Here is a 20,767-nt window from a genome sequence, read left to right as displayed (position 1 = left end):
TTTGTCATTTTTTCTACCCCTCCAAATCCTCCGATGCCCATTAGTGCTGTTCTTATGATACGTGCACGCTCCTTGTGGGTTCCTTAGTGAAGCCTGACTGTTAGAAATGAGAGGATAAGAGTGTTGTTTATTCATGACGTGCACAGCCCTTGTGCACAGCACTATCGTGTGGGATTAGTAGAGGCTGTACTCACACCTTCCCAACGACTACAGTGTGGTGTAAGGTCACTGTACGTCATAAAAACTTCATAACCTGTATGTCACAACTTACATTTGCCTTAAGAATACTTCCCCATGCACTGACCACATGCACGACAATGGTACGTTCCATGTTCATGACGTTCCTTAAGGTTGCATTCCTCTTAAGATGCAGCCGCTCCTCTCTATGAGCCTCCACGGGCCCCAACAACCCAAAAACCCACAACCCCTGTATGTTCTAATGTGACTGAGGCTGGAGCTTTCACACCTGCCAAAGCAATGTGCACTTACCAGGGAAAATTAAGCCCTGGTTCAGACAGAACAGATGTTGTCTCATGTTAATATGATCTTTATTTTTCTTTTATAAGTTGGGATTTTCTCACCTGCTTCTACTCATGTGCGAAAGCTTTGACTGTCACTTTCCATGCATTCAAAAATCTTCAGATATCTGTAACAAGAATGAAAACATCAACCTCTATGGAATAAAAAGTCTCGGAAAAGCACAGTTTGTCATTCCGTCCTGTAGATTTAAAGAGAACAAATCCAATTGGCTTTATGCTCTTGAAGTCTTTTATGGCAGTCACGGTGACAAGTTGTATGCCATCAAATCTCATCACAGGACGGCTCTGCTCTGGAAGAGCTTCAGTCATTTCTGTCTGCATGCTCACTTATCGATGCGTCGCTATTCTGCTGGGTTTTTTCCAGCAGATCCCAGCCCACAGGCAAACAGTTTCATGTGGATCAAGTGTGGAGATGCTCAAATAATAACTGTTGGACTCTGCACAATCTACACAGTGGCAGTTAAAACTGGAAAATAAAGACATGCGTGCTCGCATTTGTGCAGCGGCCCTGTTTTTGTGAAATGATAAATTTAATGCTGTGGGCAAGAAATTAGAAGGAATTCAAAAGATATTTTTGCACAATAAGTTGTTAGAACGAAGTTTAAGCACCAGTACTCTAAATAGTTGGCAGTTATGATACATTACGATATGTAAAACAAGCTGCATAATTCTCTGCAAAAACTGCGTCAGCTCCAACAAGAACCACAATAAAAATAACGTGTCTAAAGGCTGCTCACCTCCCGGAGATCCTCTTACCTAAATGCCAGTTAGCGTGTTTGCAGTCTTTGTGCAGCTGTTTTCCATCTACCGCGTTTGTCTCAGCCATAATGTCTCAGAAAAAGTCGAGCTTCATGCAGAAAATAATGAAAAGCTGCTGTTCGACGCCAAGCTCCATCTGGCTCTGTGATGTTGCATGACATGCTGTCATGCAGGTACAGCAGAATGCCTTGTTAAAACCCAAATCTTATCAATGAAAAGTCCTGTGGAGTAGGATCCCCGGAGGCACATCTGATGATTTAACAAAGTTCTTGTTGCAGAAGTTTGTACAAACAAGATCTACATAACTTTCAAATTCTGTCATTCTGGGCTGTCATGCTGTCCGCCTGTGAATAGCACAAAATATGCACCTTTAATGACTTCATGCATCGTGGGTTCATGTTCACGTGTGCATGAGTGGGAGTCAGGGTTTGCATGCACCCTGGGGACAGGGTGCTATAATGGAGTATTGATGTCGCAGAGGGGTTGGTGAGAAGAGGGTGATAATTAGATTTTCTTCTCCCTCTCTGCACAGCTCAGATATAGAGCATCTCTAATAAGAGAGGAGCTCTCACCAATAATTACCGCTGTATTGCCAAAAATCCTTCTCAGCACAGCGCACACCTGACCTGGAAGGCGCCCAGCATTAGGCGGTCATGTAATTAGGTGTATTAGATGATCAAATGTGTCACAGAATTGTAAATGGTGGTTGAATAAAAGGAGTTACTGTCCTCTTTCTTTTCATGAGGGCAGCAACAGCCTGGAGGAAGCAGTGTTTTCTTGGAAGCAGCCTTTCCTCAGCAAAGACACTCTTCTGTCCTGACTGCTCGCCCCACTCTCTGCTAATTAAAAACCTCCCAGTGGGTTTGAATCTTTAAAGTCCAGAGGCCAAACCTAGGAGACATACCGGCTATTTTTGGTGGGTGGAAATTTAGTCGCAAGTCATTGTTTTAACGAGGTTCCAGTAACTTACTGAATGCAATTCATGTCTTATCTCAGATCCCTCCAGGCTCTGGGTCTGTTCCTACCACTGACAGGCAGGTAGGTCTATTTTCAGAAAAGGCTTCCTAACAGACTTCAAACATGTGACAGCACTCGTCCTCTGTCCACCTCAGACGGTTTGGACACACTCGAAGTTGTGCTCCAAAAGCGAGCCTTCAGATTTGTTCACAAAGTTAAATACAATGAGCACACCAATCCACTTTTTCTTAATACATTTAACTTCAAATGACAGGATTTGATAGATTTAAAAAGGCCCAAATCATGTATAAAGCATCAATAAATTCTCTGCCAACTAATATTCATATTCTGTTTTAAAACAGAGATGCTGTAAATAAATATAACTTGAGAGGAACCAACAAATTCTGTCAACCTAAAGTAAGGACAACCTTAAATCCATTTGTGTCTCAGTAAAGGGTGTCACACTATGGAACAATCTACCTGATGCTATGACAACTTGTAAAAGTCTTGTTTAGTTTAAAGGTTTGTTTAAAATGTACATAATGAATAAATACCAAGAAGCAATGAAACAATGATGAACAGGCGTAGGAATACAGTGTGGCCATAGTATCCCCACATTCATGTAATACATTTATAAGTATGTTTATTTTTCTGCTCTGCTGAATGACCATAAGCAAAAAGGGGAGAAGGAAAGAAAAAGAGAAGAAGAGAGAGGAGAAGAAGAAAAAAGGAGGGAAAGAGAAAAGGGAAAAAATAAGAAGAAACAGGTTTATGAGTGTTCACACGTGTTGTTGGTTTGTTTTGTTCTTGTCTCTTTTTTTTCATCTGAGGCATTTTGTTTCTATCTTCCTTTTTCCCCCCTTTCTCTTTTACAGTCTCTGTTTGGGCGAGTCTGTCTCTCCGTCCGTCCGTCCGTCCGTCTGTCTGTCTGTCCGTCTGTCTGTCCGTCTGTCTGTCTGTCTGTCTGTCTATCTGTCTGTCTCTCTGTCCGTCCGTCCGTCCGTCCGTCCGTCCGTCCGTCTGTCTGTCTGTCTGTCTGTCTGTCTGTCTGTCTATCTGTCTGTCTCTCTGTCTGTCTGTCTGTCCGTCTCTCTGTCCGTCCGTCCGTCCGTCCGTCCGTCCGTCTGTCTGTCTGTCTGTCTGTCTGTCTATCTGTCTGTCTCTCTGTCCGTCTGTCTGTCTGTCTGTCTGTCTGTCTATCTGTCTGTCTGTCCGTCTCTCTGTCCGTCCGTCCGTCCGTCCGTCCGTCCGTCTGTCTGTCTGTCTGTCTGTCTATCTGTCTGTCTCTCTGTCTGTCTGTCTGTCCGTCTCTCTGTCCGTCCGTCCGTCCGTCTGTCTGTCTGTCTTTGTCTTGTGTTTGTCGTTTGTTAGCGTTATGATGTGGAATTGTTTAATCTTGTTGTTTTCTGTTCCTAGTGTGGTTGAGTGGGGGATTGGATTCTTATAAGCATAAGCTTCTTCCATTCCCCTTTCAAATCATATTTTCAAAGTCTTTGGCCGACTTATATTTCATTTGATGTAAATGTTGATTTGATTTGAAATAAATCTTGTACTACTACTACGATGCCCCTCCATGTTCCCACCTTTGTCCCTCCTGGCTGTGCCGTGAAGGGAAACACCGGCTTTTGCTGCACGAGCAGAGGAGGCCCAAGAATCTCAGGGAGAGTGTGGAATGTCCAGACAAAAGATCCCAAACATGATCAAGTACCAATGGCCAAATTCAAATTCATTTGATTTCTAAAGCACCTTTCGTGAAAAGAAAAACAGCTCAAGGTGCTGTACATAAAAACAAAAAAAAATAATAAAATAAAATGCATAATAACATACACCAAAACAAACACAAGTAAAAGAGAAATGACTATAAAAGCTAAAGAAGAGAGAATCCAAAAAACCTGAAGAGGAAAATGGTCTTTTTAACGTGTCCTTGTGGCATTTTTCTGATGATGGAGGACACATAAAAAATTAAACAAAAAATAAAACTTAAAAAAAAAAAACATTAAAATTGCATTTCAGAGTATGTATTTATTCAAGTTGTGATGAATCAGCAGCAAACAAAGAAATGTTGTTAGAAAAAGCTTGTAGTGTGATGTAGGTGCTACAGTCAGTGGGCCACAGTCTCCCTGCTCTGCTCCATTCTGATCATCCACTGTCAGACACACAGATCCACGAACGTCTTTGTTTTCCCGTCTGAGCTGGAAGCTGGATCAGAACAGGACGACTGGATAGATCTGATATTAATGACATTTTTGTGCACCACTAATCTTAGGTTGGGGGTGTGAGGGGCTGTTAGCTAGCGGGAGAGTCTAAACAAAGGGATGATGGGAAATGGGTGAAGGCTTACTGTCAGATCTCAGTGCATCTGTGGATGTAAGCACAGAACAGAGATGAGCTTCATAGAATTACTAACTGTCAGAATGCGTCCCACCACCATCATTTGGATCAGCATGAGTGCAAACAAGAGGGGAGAACAGGAAGAAGAGTTGTGTTCGGGACACGTCAAGAGCGAATCGGAGGTCACATACAGACGGAGAGGTTCACAGCTCACACCAGGAGCAATTTAGAATCAACCAAACATGAGGATTATGACCTAAAAATGGAACCTTAAGTTACACTCAGGAGTTTCAGTTGTGTGTCTGATGGATGTTAGGGAGGACTGAAGGCTGAGAACATCAGGTGGATCTCAGAGGTTTGGTGAGCAGAGGAGCAAACTCTGGTAAAGCTCCAGAGTTCAGATTCCTCATTGATCCTGTGGTTTTTTAGGAAAATGAAAGAAAACACTGACAGCATGGACACACTGTGCCCCCTGCACTTTGATGGTTGGGATGTTCTGGCTGTGTTCTGGCTGTGTTCGTGACGTGGTGGTGTCTGTGCTGTTGGTATAGTTTTACCAGGGGCCGGTGTTTTTTACCATGAGGGCCAATACTCTTTTCTAAGTGGGATGTCTTTACAAAAGTGAAGCCTAACCTGAAGCCCTTCAAATCTGACCACAGACCCTTACAAAGCTGGTTCCTAAAATCCTGAATGCATCATTGTAAAGAGAAGTTACAGTGCACAAAACCTTAGGCAAATGCAATGTGAAATGAAATAATCTTTAATTATTGAAGTAAACATTGAATCTCTCATGTTGGACCCATGTCTTCATCAGTTCCAGTTTGTTCCAGTGTTGCATTGTCCAGGTTTGGTTTGGAACAGCATGAGCTTTTCTCATCCTACATTTGTCCTCAGAGGCAGGCCTTCACTCTGCTGTAGGAATGACCAGGTCAGCACAAAACACAATTTGTGGAGCAAACTCAGTCACTAATGGATGAATGGATGACCAAAGCGACTGTTAGGACTCCCAGTTCAGAGAAGTCAAGGTCTTGTTTTGCAGCACAAACAGATTTCTCCCTATAAGAGCTGCTCCTTTTTCTCCATTGCCCTCCTTGGAGACCCAGTTCACACTACTTGGAGATGATTTAGATTTTGCCAGGAGGCAGTGAACCAGCAAACAGCCTTCTCCACATTTGGTCCCGTGGTGCACACAGACACACATACAAATGTAACGGGTTTACAGAAGTATTATATAATTACACAAAATTGTATTTTTTTATTTAATTTATTTTACATCTGGCAATTAATTAGCATTCCATCAGGGTCCTTTAGACTTGGGTATAAATTCATGCCCCCCCCCCCCTCTTCCCTTTTTGCCATTCTAATCGGGAAGAGGTGAGCATGATGAAGATCTGTTTCTTTGTATTCAATGTTGGTGCTAATGTGAACTTTTTATTTTTAGTTTTGGGGCATTATCTGACTGCAGCACGTGTTAATGCCACATTTTGTTACATGCAGAAAATAAAGAAAACTGCTCCAAGAAAGTTCCTCCGGTGTCTTGTGGCTTCATGGTGCACAAAAATCACACAACGCAGAGCAGAGATCAGAAAACGGTTACATTGGTGCCGTGACCCGTTCTTCGGATTCGTCAGGCGGGCGCGAAGGTTTTTCCTCGCCCAACACGCCTGATCTGGGGGATCGCTGCGCAGCACACTGCGGAGGAATTGAAGCGGAGTTCGTCATCGAACCTGGGCCGCGTGCACGTGGCGCCGAGCACGCGCGTCGCTGCAGCGGAGGGCTTAAGCAGTGATTTACGACAGGATGTCAAGGAACCAGTGAGTTTTAGAGGAGATGGTACCGACACATGTTCTGTTACCGAGTGGGAAGTTTTGATGCTGTCCTATGTGAAAAAAAGGGGCATCCCTGTGCCTGAACAAGCTGAAGAAGTTTTATCAAAATTAGCTGGGAGGGCGCGTGAGGTCGTTAAAGTGGGCATACGTAGCAAGCCAGTGTTAACGTTGACTGAAGGCCCAGAGCCGATTTTTGAGTTATTGAAACAGCATTTCAGTGACACAGGGAACTCTAATCTGCCCTTAGCTGATTTTTATGCGACAAGACCCCACTCTGGTGAACACCCGTTTGACTATTGGCTGCGACTAAACAGGGCTTTGGAGTTGACTGAAGACACCTTAAAAAGACAGAATGTGACTTTTGACTGTTTGTCACGTGACTTGGTCACAATGTTTATTCAGAACTGTCCAGACCCTGAACTGTCATTGATATTGAGGTGTAAGCCCATGACTCATTGGACCGTTGCAGACATTCATGAAAGGCTGGTTGAACATTGTAAGGTCCACAAACGCAAGTCCATGCAACATGGTGACAGTGTTTGGTTGTTGCGACAGCAGGGTGTATTTCCTACGCAGCAAAGTGTACCCCCTGTCTTCGCAGGAGCTGCAGCTGCGGCGCCTCCTGTCGAACAGCCAATTGAGAGCTCTCAGGATCGCCTGGACAAGGTCATTTCCATGCTTGAACGTGTTCTTGCGCAACAACAGCCTAGGTCGCAAAGTACGAGCGCTGTGCCCACACGGAAACTTGGAGCTAAAGCCACCGTGCCCTGTGCTGTCTGTGGAGATTCGAAGCACAATACTGTCTACCACTGCAGGTCTGACCGTCTGTGCTTTCGTTGTTTTGCACCCGATCACACGAAGGCAGAGTGTTTCAGTCCAGTGAAACAAAATGTACGGCAGCAGGAAAACTAGGTGGCCTGCATGTGGTAGGGGCAAGTGTTGGGCCTGAATGTGTTCCCCCTGAAGATGACAGAGTTGATATGGATCAAGTGTATCAAAGTGTGTGCCAGGAGAGTAAAATGGGACGGATACCGGTGATTCAGAATGTTCGAAGACTCAAACAGAATGATGACTTATTCTATGAAAAGGTGATGCTGGGTGGTACAGTGACTGTTTCGGCATTACTGGACAGTAGTTCGATGGCTTGTACTCTAAGCTCTAGAGTAATTCCTCAGCTGTTACAACATGCTGTGTTGAAGGACCCCAACCTCCAACCTACGGACGCTGTGCTAATTGGGTGCGGGGGCTCGAAGACCTTACCAGTGGGCATGTGTGACATTGCGATGGAACTCTATGGATGCAGTGTGTTAGTCCCTACTTTGGTGGTGAATGACCAGAGCGAGGACTTGATTGTTGGCAGTAACCTGTTAAGGTACGTGATTAGTGGCCTGGAGAAGGAACGTCTTGACAGTGACACTACAGCGCGTGACTGCGAGAGTGATTCAGGACAGCAACTGCTGAGTTTAATAGCTGGAGTGGAGACAAAGGTCCCAGATGCGGTGGGAACTGTCAAACTCAGGAAAGCTGTCACTCTGGAGCCTGTGACCGAACATCTGGTGTGGGCCAAGCTGCAGTTGGTGGACAAACAGGTTGCAGGCAGTGTAGTGGTAGTTGAGCCTACGCGTGCTAGAACCAGACCAAGATCAGTTATAGTCGGAAGATCAGTTGCTATTCTGAGGGAGGATGGTTGGCTGCCTCTCAAAGTGATCAATCCATCTCACAAACCTGTAACCATTAAACGAAACGCTAAGTTGGCTGATGTGTCTCTCTGTGAGACGGTTGAGGAGTTTGATGCTGATCGGTCTGCAGTTAGTCAGCAAGTGCAGTTCCATGGCGACCGTGTGACCGTGTCCAGCCTTGTGTCCGACACGTCCACCTTGCCAGACCGTCCTCAAGTCGGACCACTCACTGTAGCCAGTTCACCTCAGTCAAAGTTGGGTGAACTGGGTTTATCAGTCATTGATGTTGAGTCGTGTGAAGTTTCTCCGGCGTACAAAGCTAAATTGACAGATCTCATTGTGAAATACCAGTCTATCTTTTCTAGGGAGAAGTTAGATTGTGGTAAGGCCACTGGTTGCCTACACCGTATCAGAGTAACAGATGACAAACCTTTCAGATTTCCATGTAGGCGCATACCACCGACCCAGTATGAGAAACTCAGAGAAGCTCTGAATGAAATGGAAGAGCGTGACATTATAAGGAAGTCCAGCAGTGAGTATGCGTCACCCCTTGTGGTGGTCTTAAAGAAAAATGGGGATTTAAGAATTTGTAATGACTTCCGCTGGCTTAATGCTCGCACAGTCAAGGATGCACATCCGCTTCCCCATCCGGCGGATGCATTGTCTGCTTTAGGTGGTAATGCCTTCTTCTCAACGATGGATTTGACCTCTGGCTATTACAATGTAGAAGTTCATGAGGACGACAAGAAATTTACAGCCTTCCCTTCGCCATTTGGTTTGTATGAGTACAACAGGATGCCCCAGGGCCTTTGTAACAGTCCGGCGACGTTCATGAGGATGATGTTGGGCATTTTTGGCGATCAGAACTTTCTCAGTCTGTTGTGTTATTTGGATGACGTTTTGGTGTTTGCTCCCACTGAGAGTCTGGCCCTTGACCGTTTGGAAATGGTCTTTCAGAGACTCCAGTCACACAACCTCAAGCTCGCGCCAAAGAAATGTAATTTCTTGAGACGTTCAGTTAAGTTCCTGGGACATTTCATCAGTGCCGATGGCATCCAGTCTGACCGAGATAAAGTGGCGGCAATCACATCCATAACGGAATCTGACCTTATGGAGAACGGCACGAATATTCCTTCACGCCGCAAGGTCCGTTCTTTCCTGGGTATGGTGGTGTACTACCAACAGTTTATTGAGGGCTGTTCTGCCATAGCTAAGCCGCTGTTCAGACTGACATCTGGTTCTGGACGTCCACGCGGAGTTGGCAGAAAGCGCCATGTTCAAACGAAGCTTGGTGCTGATGATTGGACTGATGAGTGTAGGTCAGCTTTTAGCAAACTCAAACAGGCATTGTTGGACCAGGTCATGCTTGCTCATCCTAACTTTGATGAACCATTTTTGCTCTCTGTTGATGCCTCTGCTGACGGTTTAGGCGCTGTCTTGTCACAAGTTCCTGTTGGTGGTAAAATAGCGAGACCTATAGCGTTTGCAAGCAAGTCCCTCAGTTTTGCTCAGTCAAAATATCCTGCGCACAGATTAGAGTTTTTCGCACTCAAATGGGCAGTGTGTGATAAATTTCACTATTGGTTAAAGGGTCATCCGTTCACTGTGTGGACGGATAATAACCCCTTAACCTATATTTTGTCCAAAGCTCGTCTGGATGCGTGTGAGCAGAGGTGGATAGCTAAACTTGCTCCGTTTCAGTTTGACATCAAGTACATTCCGGGACCTCGTAATGTCGTTGCTGATGCTCTGAGCAGGGAGCCATTTGTGCAGTCCAGCGAATCTCATCTCTTAACCAGAATGCCATATGCTGAGTTGCTTGCTGGGGCTGCTGCAGTGGGGGCCACTGGCATCCAGGATGCTTTTCGATGGTCTGCTAACCCACGTGATGTGACTTCAGTGTGTGGTCAACCTGTTGCTATGCAGTGCGCAACAGTTTTTCAGTCTGGTTCTGTTTCGTCCAATGAAGTTGCTGCTGTGTTCGACCGCGTCGGAAATTTTAACTCGGAGTTGGTCCAGCATGCTATGCTTTTGCCTCAGTTTCCCCAGACAGTCCTGATGCCCCCACATGTTGGCTCAGCAGTTCTCTCTCTCGATGAGTTGGCAGAAAAACAAAGGACAGACCTGGAGTTGAGCAGAGTGATTTTCTTTTTAGATAGAGGAAGAAGACCATCAAGGAGGGAGCGAGCCATGGAATCTGCTGGGGTCGTAAACTTTTTGAGGAGCTGGGGGAAACTCACTATGAGAGATGGGGTTCTGTATCGTGTGGCTGTGCATCCTGTGACTAAAAAGAAATCCTACCAGTTTGTTGTTCCTGTTTCCTTGCGCCGCAAAGTTTTGTGTGATGTTCACGATGAAGCGGGTCATCAGGGACAGCATAGGACTCTTTACCTGGCGAGACAGAGGTTTCATTGGCTTGGGCTTTCTAGCGATGTGGCGGAGTATGTTAAACACTGTTTCTAAAGCACCTGAGCCTGAAGCTAGGGCGCCTCTGGAGAGCATTCATACCTCTGAACCTCTTGAACTGGTTTGTGTTGACTTTTGGTCGGCTGAAGACTCCAGCAACAGGTCCTTGGATGTGCTCGTCGTCACTGACCATTTCACCAAAATGGCGCTCGCGTTCTTGTGTCCTAATCAGTTGGCCAAAGCAGTTGCTCACCAACTTTGGCACAACTACTTTTGTGTCTATGGATTTCCTAGGCGGTTACATTCTGACCAGGGTGCCACTTTTGAGAGTGCGCTCATCGCGGAGTTGTTGAGTGTTGCCAGGGTACAAAAATCGCATACTACCCCCTACCATCCAATGGGTAACGGTTCGTGCGAAAGAATGAACCGTACTCTAGGCAACATGATTCGAGCACTGCCCCCCAGAGCGAAACATCGTTGGCCTAATGCCTTGAAATCCTTAACATTTGCTTATAACTGCACTGTGCACGAAACAACAGGCTACGCCCCGTTTCTGCTAATGTTTGGGCGAGTGCCACGTTTGCCGGTGGATGTTATGTTTGGCTCTGTTCTTCATGATCAGGAGGTTGTGGACTATGACCGTTACGTTGAATCGCTGCGCAAGACCATGAAAGAGGTTATGGCCGTGGCGCAGTCAATGGCAGTGAAACAACTTCAGCGCCATTCACAACTGTACGACAGGAAAGTGCGTGGTGCACCAGTAGATGTGGGTGATCATGTGTTGTTAGCCAACAAGGGTGAACGTGGGAAGAGAAAACTCGCTGATCGGTGGGAAAATACAGTCTATGTCGTGCTTGAGAAAAATGATCAAAGCCACACTTTCAAGATTCAGAACCCCACGAGTGGGCGTTCGAAAGTTGTTCATCGTAATCTGCTCATGCCTGTTAATTTTCTGCCTCTTCATGACTCTGACATCACTGCCCAGGAATCAAGTATTTCCTCGGTTTCAAGCTCTGTGGATGCTATGACAGGTCTGCAAGTGATGTTTCCTCTGCATCAGTTGAGTTCAGAACGAGAGTTTGGGTGTCTGAGCTGCCGTCAGCGTCTGGCAGTGTTTTGACGATTGAGGAAAACGGTCCGCAGGGTGTTGCAGTGGGTGATGACGCGTCAGACGCGAATGCTGGAGTGTGCGACCCTATTCCTGCAATATGCCCAGACTTGGAGACTGTTGCCCCTGACTCTGTTTTGACTACTGACTGTACTGTGCTCACAGTTGACAGAGTCCCTCCCCGCAGATCTAGAGCTGGACGTTTTCTGAGACCAGTGACTCGACTTATTGAAATGATGCACCAGAGATCTGCGTCTGCCTTTTGAATGTAGGAGTGTGATTGAGGTTTCTTTTTATGCTAACAGTGTTTGCAACATTTTTGTAATGTTGTCTTTTTGTGTTTTCAGTTTTTTTCTTCTTTCCTGGAGTCATGTATTACAGTTGCATTTGTTTGTGATATGTAAGTGGGCATATTCTTTTCCCTATGTGTGTGGATGGGTTTTGGCCATTCCTTTCTTCACGCTGATCCTTTGGGATGTTTTTCTAAACTGGGATTTGTAACTGTAATTGTATCGTACCTACTCCTCAGAGTGTTGGGACCGGTGTGTTTGGGTTCCTTTATACATGCTTTATTTTGTGTAATTCTAGGGGGGTGAATGTAACGGGTTTACAGAAGTGTTATATAATTACACAAAATTGTATTTTTTTATTTCATTTATTTTACATCTGGCAATTAATTAGCATGCCATCAGGGTCCTTTAGACTTGGGTATAAATTCATGCCCCCCCCCCCCCCCCCCTTCCCTTTTTGCCATTCTAATCGGGAAGAGGTGAGCATGATGAAGATCTGTTTCTTTGTATTCAATGTTGGTGCTAATGTGAACTTTTTATTTTTAGTTTTGGGGCATTATCTGACTGCAGCACGTGTTAATGCCACATTTTGTTACATGCAGAAAATAAAGAAAACTGCTCCAAGAAAGTTCCTCCGGTGTCTCGTGGCTTCATGGTGCACAAAAATCACACAACGCAGAGCAGAGATCAGAAAACGGTTACACAAACATACCAGAGAGCATAAACACAGAGACTGGAGCCGGATCAGCTCTGCTCTCTCGCTTTCAGGATGTGGTTCAAGCATAGGTCACAGTCAGGCATGTGGATGCTGACCTCTGCACATGGAGTGTGGATTCAATATTCCTGCATCTGGTGCATCTTTCAGGTTCTGTAATACCTGTAAGGCCTTGTTGGCCTCTTCCAAGAGAGAAGGATATAGTCGGACAGAACGGAAGAAGCCGCTCCGATGAGAGGCAAAACCAGAAATTCTGTCCAGCTGAATTTTTTAGAACTTTTCATTTTATTTTATTACCTAGATGACTGAGAGTCTACACCGAGATCCTTACTGATACAAATGTAAAGAAGTCCCAGAAATCCTGATGTGGGATGTTTAAAAGGTTCTCTTTACTGCAGCATTTTCTAGCATGAGACAGGAAGGAAAATCAACTGCTAAAACCTTCATTTACTTTGCATGTTGGCGGACTAGCTGACGTCCAGAGAGTCATGGAGCACCTTTCCGCTCCATTGCCTCATAAATCCTGATACATATCATAAATGAAGTAGCACAGCCGGCACTCACTTACTGAGCTTCCTGTCTTCATTTGCTGGCGTGGCTGCAGACAGATTCGTTTACCGATGCCCTCGGGCAAATGCCGTGCCGCCACTGGGGCCCATTTGAGTCACCGTTACAGGATTACAAGCTCCTGTTCCTCCATTTCAATTACCCCCCATCAAATGCTGATTTAGCCACTCGCAGCTTGAGTAAGTATGAGTTTCTATATTTGTTAGTGTGACTGCTCCTTGTTTACGTGGGTTTAAGATGGCATGCCTCAGGGACTAGTTGCCACTCTGTTTGATCACTACAAGCAGGATTGCGGCTGTCTGAAGTGAGCATTGATTTTCCTCGAGCTGCTTTCGAATTCTCTCTCCCTCGGGGAGGAAAATGAGGGGGCGCCGGGTGACGCTGGGAAGCAGAGTCTGAGAAAAAGTTTCTGGATGACACATTCCAGAAGTTCTTTTGAGATTTGACTCATGGTGGTAGACTTTATCTTGGTTTCGCCTCACAAGGACAAAGAGAAGCAGTTCGAGGAAACGCTGGGCTCCTCAGAATTTGCAGATGCACTTTGATCAAAGTGTGTCTGCAGTTCAATAGCAGAGAGACGTTCAAGTCTCCTCACTTTGTGAGTCATGCAGTTGAGAGCTTGGCAGCACCAGCAGGGGTGAAACACTTGAGAATTGCGGTGGAAACGCGCAGTGCCAAACCCTTAGAGGGATGTCAACATGTTTTGCATCAGCGTGGAGGCAGAGAGAGAGGAGAAGCAAAAACTGGACCAGAACCGTGAGGGCTGCAGGCGTGGACCGCTTGTTTCTGAGTCACACCACAGACGATGGGCAGCAAACTCAGCAGCTGGACATCAGATCTAGATGCTGCTTTTGTTTTCCTCTGTAGAATCTCTACCTACCAGAAAGCATGATGCATTTGTGTCAACCTTGACCCCCACATGCAAAAAGAAAACATGCATCCTGGAGTGACAGTTCCTGATGGGTGCAGGCGTTATTAAGCTGTCAGTTCAAACCTTTCTAAATGAACATTTGAGTCACAGAACCTCTCCAAGAAGATGTGCTCTGTTGCGTCTCCTTCCCCGAATTGCGTGACGGGGGAGATGAAGATCCCAGCGCTGCAGGTAATTAATAAATCAGATTGAGATGATGGAAACACTGGGAAAGGGCTGTTCCATTACTCCCCCTCACCATCTTTTCTCCAGTATCTTCCATCCCTGCGCCGTCGTTCTTGGCTCCTAATTAAATTGTGCTTTCTGTCGATTGTGCTCATTACTCAAGCAAAACCAATAAGCGGTCCACAGCTGGGTCTGGCGATGTAGATAAAGTCGTGAGTAAATGTTAGAGATGGGGGGGGGGGGCTGTTCTCTTCAGGCCATATTTTACACTAATTTTCACCAGACAGGAGGCAGAGCTTGGAACACGGATTCCTCTATCGCTTGGTACGGCTGCATGACTCCAGCGATCCTTCAAATGTGCATCTACTGACTTCTGATCAGTGATTTCCAGGAGGAAGCTGGTCGTCTTCACTCCTTCCCACACTGCTTAAGCTGCATCTTGTTTATCAGCAGCTACTGAGAGGGATCTCCACTTCACATGCAGGAAACCAGCTGAAGGCTTCAGCTGGAGCTTCAGTACTGCCTTCAGCACGTTTCCTCCTCTGGACACCTTTCTGCACACAAACACTCGACCAACTCCTGTGCACAGCTTCCATCTGAACTTTAAAGCATGCAGAAGGAGGCAGGCCTGGCTGTTTGAAGAGTCGGCGGCAGCTTTAAAAGGCTGGCTGGCTTTTAGACCCAGTTTTTTTAGATGAAATGAAGTTTGCAGGAGGCAAATGCTCACCTCCACCACCGCTTGATAGACGGCCAAAAATGTGCAGCAAAAGTCTTCATCTCACTCTGCTGAAGCTTTTCAAATTTATTCTGAATTAAATTCAACAAAGGTTTGAATTTGTTTCATGGTTTCTGGGGAAATAAAGGCTGAAAATGCCTTTTTCACATCCCAGCTTGCTGGGTTTAGAATGGTAAATGTTTGAAGGAATAATAACTGTTTTACATCTGCATGCTTAAACAAGGCAAGCACAGTTTGACTGAATCTGTGGTGCAGTATGCAGCAGAAACTTTTAGTGTCATTCAAAGGGAAGTGATTTGACTCTATCATTCTCTTTGGCTGCACATGTTCAGTGCTAACAGAGTAAATTGTTCTTTTTTTGCGAACACAAAATGGTACGAATATAGAATCTGTGAAGGCTTTAACCTTCATGGTGGAGTGTAAACGTAAAAAAACAAAGAAATTATAATAGATTAAGTTCATTTATGTCTCCACAAACATCCACTGTCTACAAGACAACTAGGAAAATCATTTTTTATCAGTGAATTTGATGTAATTTTCATAATATCAAGGGATTCAGAGGCTGAATCAGTTCAAAGTGCTTTTCTCCGCATCAGCTGGTTTACGTTAGCTGCGTAAACGGTTGACGAGTTACTATATGAGCTAAAGCTCCGGTGCTAAAGGCTCGATGGGTCACAGCAAGGCCAAATGTATTTTTAAGAACAAGAAACGTTTACACCAAAAAAAAGGAAGAAAATAAATGCCAGGATTCTGTTGGAAAATGTTGTGTGTTGACTTTAGTGTGTGTATGTTTGTGTGTGAGTGTTTGTTTGAAAGCCACTCCCATTCAGAGTGGGACCAGAACAAAGTCCCAACATTTGAACTGAGATGAAGCTGGATGCTGAAAAGGCTGAGCCTTAAACCAGCACTGAGGAAGGCTTGAGATGTGGAGAAAAGTGCTGCTGAGGGTTTGACATTTTAGTTTTCACTCAGTTGTCCAAATTGGGAGACTGGCATGTTTTTAAAATGCATTTTAATATTAAAAACACTAGTATAGCTTATGAATTTGACCCATTCATTAAATTAATCTATTATAATATAAAAGGAATAATCTCATTTGTTCTTTGTATTTTACTCTCCACACTATAAAACAAACAAAATTTAAATCTAGATTCAGATTTAGATTAAACTCCTAATGCGCTGATGGGAGGTCAGTTTGCTTTGAAGATAATAATAATGCCTTTTTCACAAAAGTTGTGCCCCCCCCTCACTTTAAATTCAGAGTTTTTAATGTATGCATACCTCTTTGAAAAACCACGATTCTATGTTTGTTCCATCAAACATCTTTACATGACTTTTCGCATCTTCTGTGTTTGTTTGGCTCTTCTGTCTTACTTTTTCTGGTTTCCTTGCTTCTTTCCTGGGCGTCATGACGGAGCAGCACCTTCTGTTTGGTAAGAAATGACCCTGTTGGAGCAGTTTAAGGTTAGAAAGAACAGGTGCATTGTGGGTATTGGAGATGTTTCTGAAAGGTGTGAGGAGACCAGCACCGATGGTGTCTGACTGCACATCTCTCTGGAAGGAGCCGGTTCTGAGCAGCTCATGCTGAAAGAGAGCAAGACAAGTGATGCAATGCTTTGGCCATCACAGCTCCTGCTGATGGCTGCATGTGTGTGTGTGTGGGGGGGGTGACAGGGGGAGATAGTGAGGGAGATAAAGAGTCACACACAGGGAAGTGATAATGGACTTTTCTTGTCTGCAGTGTCGGTGTCTGCAGATGGCAAGCTGAGAGCAGCGAACGACATGCTGATGTGTTTAACGTCTCGGAGAGCAAGAATGAAGAGGACGGGGGGAGGAAGGGGAAGGAAAGAGGGGAGGGTGAGAGGCGGGGAGTGGGGCAGCTATGGGGGTGCTAATGGCAACGAGAGCAACAGAAAGATGGAGAAGAATCCCTCTTTGGTTGCAACCCGTCAGCGCCTTTTCCTGCACGTTCCCAATGTCCTCTTCCCTCCCTGGTCCTGCCGTTGTCACCCTGACACCCCCAAACAGCCCCCCCACCCCCCAGCCATTCTTGTCACAATCCAAGGCTCCACACCACACAGTCACTCCTACTGGTGACGGGTCGCTCGTTTGTCCAGCTTCTGCAGTCATGATTCAACAATGTTTCACATTCGGATGAATGCCGCTGTAATAATCCAGAACTTTGGTGTTCCTGATAAAGAGACGGTTTTAATCGGAATTAAAGAGTATAAATCATGCTTCATAGTTTCTGTGAGTGTATGAGATGAATTCTCCACATGTAGAAATATGATGCATACAGGACTGTAAAAACACAGAGACATGAGCCTCAGAAAAATCAATCAGTCCTAAAAAAAAACATTTTGAGGATTCTAAAACTCCAGCTGTCTGATGTTACAGATGATAGTAAGTCCAGTTAGATAAAGACACAGAGGACCAAGGACAGAGGACAACAGACAGCGGATAGAGGACAGAGGATAGAGCACAAAGGATAGAGGACAGAAGATAGAGGACAGAAGACAGCAGATAGAGCACAGAGGACATAGGACATAGGATAGAGCACAGAGGATAGAGGATAAAGGACAGCAGACAGAGTACAGAGGACAAAGGACAGAGGATAGAGCACAGAGGATATAGGATAAAGGACAGAGGATAAAGCACAGAGGACAGTGAATAGAGCACAGAGGATAGAGCACAGAGGACAAAGGACAGAGGATAGAGCACAGAGGATATAGGATAAAGGACAGAGGATAAAGCACAGAGGACAGTGAATAGAGCACAGAGGATAGAGCACAGAGGACATAGGACATAGGATAAAGCACAGAGGATAGAGGATAAAGGACAGCAGACAGAGTACAGAGGACAAAGGACAGAGGGTAAAGCACAGACGAAAACAGACAGCGAATAGAGCACAGAGAACTGAGGACAAAGGACAGAGGATAGAGCACAGAGGACAGTGAATAGAGCACAGAGGACAGTGAATAGAGCACAGAGGATAGAGCACAGAGGACAGTGAATAGAGCACAGAGGATAGAGCACAGAGGACAAAGGACAGAGGAAAACGGACAGCAGACAGAGCACAAAAGACAATTCACATTAGATGGAGCACAGAGGACAAAGGACAGAGGATAGAGCACAGAGGACAGTGAATAGAGCACAGAGGACAGTGAATAGAGCACAGAGGATAAAGCACAGAGGACAGTGAATAGAGCACAGAGGATAGACAGGGCTCCAGACTGCGACCATTTGGTCGCATTTTGCGACCAAAATTTCAGAGTGTGCGACTGAATTTTACACCCAGTCGCACATGTGCGACCAGTAAATTTGCCTCCCCCACCCTCCGTATTTTTATACATTAAACGTGGAAGGGGCACGTCAATGATCGATGAAATGAGCAATGAAATCATCAATGAGACGCGAGCGCACACGCACGCAGACAGACACACACACTCGCGGGAATACTCATGAGACTGGAGCACACGCGAGCACACACTCGCGTGTCATTGAGTGATGCCTGAGGCGGCCAATGCGTGTGAGAAGAATAGGGAAAGTCACTGTAAGTGGCTAAAATGCGTGTAGGGGGAGGGGCCTAGAAATAATCGAGCACGCGTTAACATCTGTGGGAAGGAAACGGAGACAAATATCATCACAACCTGATATGTCCGTCTGAGCTATGAGCAAGCAAACTATTGATTCGTTCTTCCGACCTGCGGCTAGTGTACCAGTGACAGAGTGTACAGCAGGGGTCTCAAACTCGCGAAGCAAACCACGGTTCTCATGCACGGCTGTGTTACGGCAGCACACCGCTCCCACGGGAGATGGTCAGCTGAGGAGCATAAATGTCCCACACCTACATGCGTGAGAGCTAACGGGGCTCTAACATTAAACACGTGTGAGCGACAACACGATTTAGTCTTAGACACACGTAAAACACGTGGGGAAAATGCAACGATAGACGTGTTTTACATGAACCAGCGCCCTGGGGGGGCATGAAGGCGAAGCTGCAGCGAGACTGAAGGAGAACAGGAAGTTGTAGTCCTTAACATTCAATTTAGTTTTAATATGCCTCTCCCCCTAAGTATGATCTGTGATAATACATCTTTTATAATTATTTTAATGTTTTGTAATGGATGTAGCCTTTTTAATCAGTTGGTATTTTAAATTATTTTAATTGATCAGTGAACTACAAAAAACCCATCAGGACCCATGTCCCATAATGCATTGTTTTGTAGTCTGTAGGGCAGCTTTCAGTCAGTTCAGTACTAAATTTCCAGCTGCGTTCGCTCAGGTTGGGGTCTTGCTCCGCCCCTTTCTCGTGATATTTTTGTGATGATTGACAGGTGATGTTAGAGCAAAAACAAAAATATACGTCTCACACCAGGTGATCTGTGCAGCGTTGCGTCCATCTGGATGATCTCAAATTATTGTGCATCTTGGCTGCACCTATTTCGTGTCGCCAACGAAATAGGTGCGAAAAAAGTTAGTCTGGAGCCCTGCTAGAGCACAGAGGATAGAGGATAGAGCATAGAGGACAGAGGAAAACGGACAGCAGACAGAGCACAAAAGACAATGGACAGAGGATAGAGGACTGAGGACAAAGGACAGAGGATAGAGGACAGAAGATAGCAGATAGAGCACAGAGGACAAAGAACAGAGGGTAGAGGATAGAGCAGAGTCAAACATGGAGCAAAGACGTTTTCTGTTTGGATCTATTGATCATTTCGTCCTCAGTGTTTGTCACTGCCAACGCACACTGGTTTGTGTGCGTATGTGTTTGTGAGTGGATGTGTGTGTGTGTGTGTGTGTGTGTTTGTGTGTGTTTATGTGTACAGGAAATAGTTTTTTGTGTGGAAGCATTTGTGTGTTTTTGTGTGTGGATGCATTGTTTACATTTGTGTGAGGATGGATGGACTTGTAGTTTTTTGCATGTGTGTGCATTGTGTTGGTGGATATGTTTGTGTGTGTGGGGAAGTGTTTGAGAGGGGATGAATGCGTTTTTCCTCGTCGTGAGTGGGTGCAAGTGTGGATGCATTCCTATGTGTTTGTGTGTGTCGGGGGGGGACGACAACTGTGTACATGTGGAAGCACCTAGGTGTATTTGTGTAAATATGAACATGTTTTTGTGGGTTTTGTGTGTACAGATGCGTTAGTGTAGGTGTGTGTCTGAGTGTGAGCAGATGCCTTTGTGTGTGTGTGCTGCAGGCTCAGACAGAGACAGATGGGCCGACTCCCAGCGGTCACATGTGTTTGCTCGCTGTCAAAGGCTCTGCCAGGAGGTCTGGACCTGCACGCTTCCTCAAAGTGGCTGCTGGATCGCAGGTTCAAAACCCTGGCCTGCTGTTTTCCTCACTCCGGATAAACGCAGCAGAAAGTGGAGGAGATTAGCAGGTGAAACAGAGTGACACAAGCACACACTGAGTGACCCCGCCCTCATTTTTTTTGCTGTTCTCTGTAATTCACTTGTATATAACACGTCTGTCTATCCTTCCCTAATCTTTGCTGCTTCCCCACTCAGAATCCTGCAGCGACCTAAATGCTCTGCAGCTCTGCAGCTCCATCAATCAGGAAACAATGATTTCAGTGCCTCAAGTAGACTCCAACAGCCTTTTAAATCCTGCTTTGACATTTTCTTTTCCCCCTTTGGCACGAGCAGAGGATGAACAAAAGTGAATGAACACTGCTGATGAAGCTGAACCGGCCTGAAGAGCCCCAGTCCCATAGGGGGAACGCTTTCATTTGATTGGAGGTGTGGTCTGAG

This window comes from Oryzias latipes, chromosome 11, assembly GCF_053564925.1.
Source record: "Oryzias latipes strain Hd-rR chromosome 11, Olatipes_Hd-rR_3.1".
NCBI lineage: Eukaryota > Metazoa > Chordata > Actinopteri > Beloniformes > Adrianichthyidae > Oryzias > Oryzias latipes.
The sequence above is the reverse complement of the archived record's forward strand: the minus strand, read 5'-3'. Positions refer to the sequence as shown.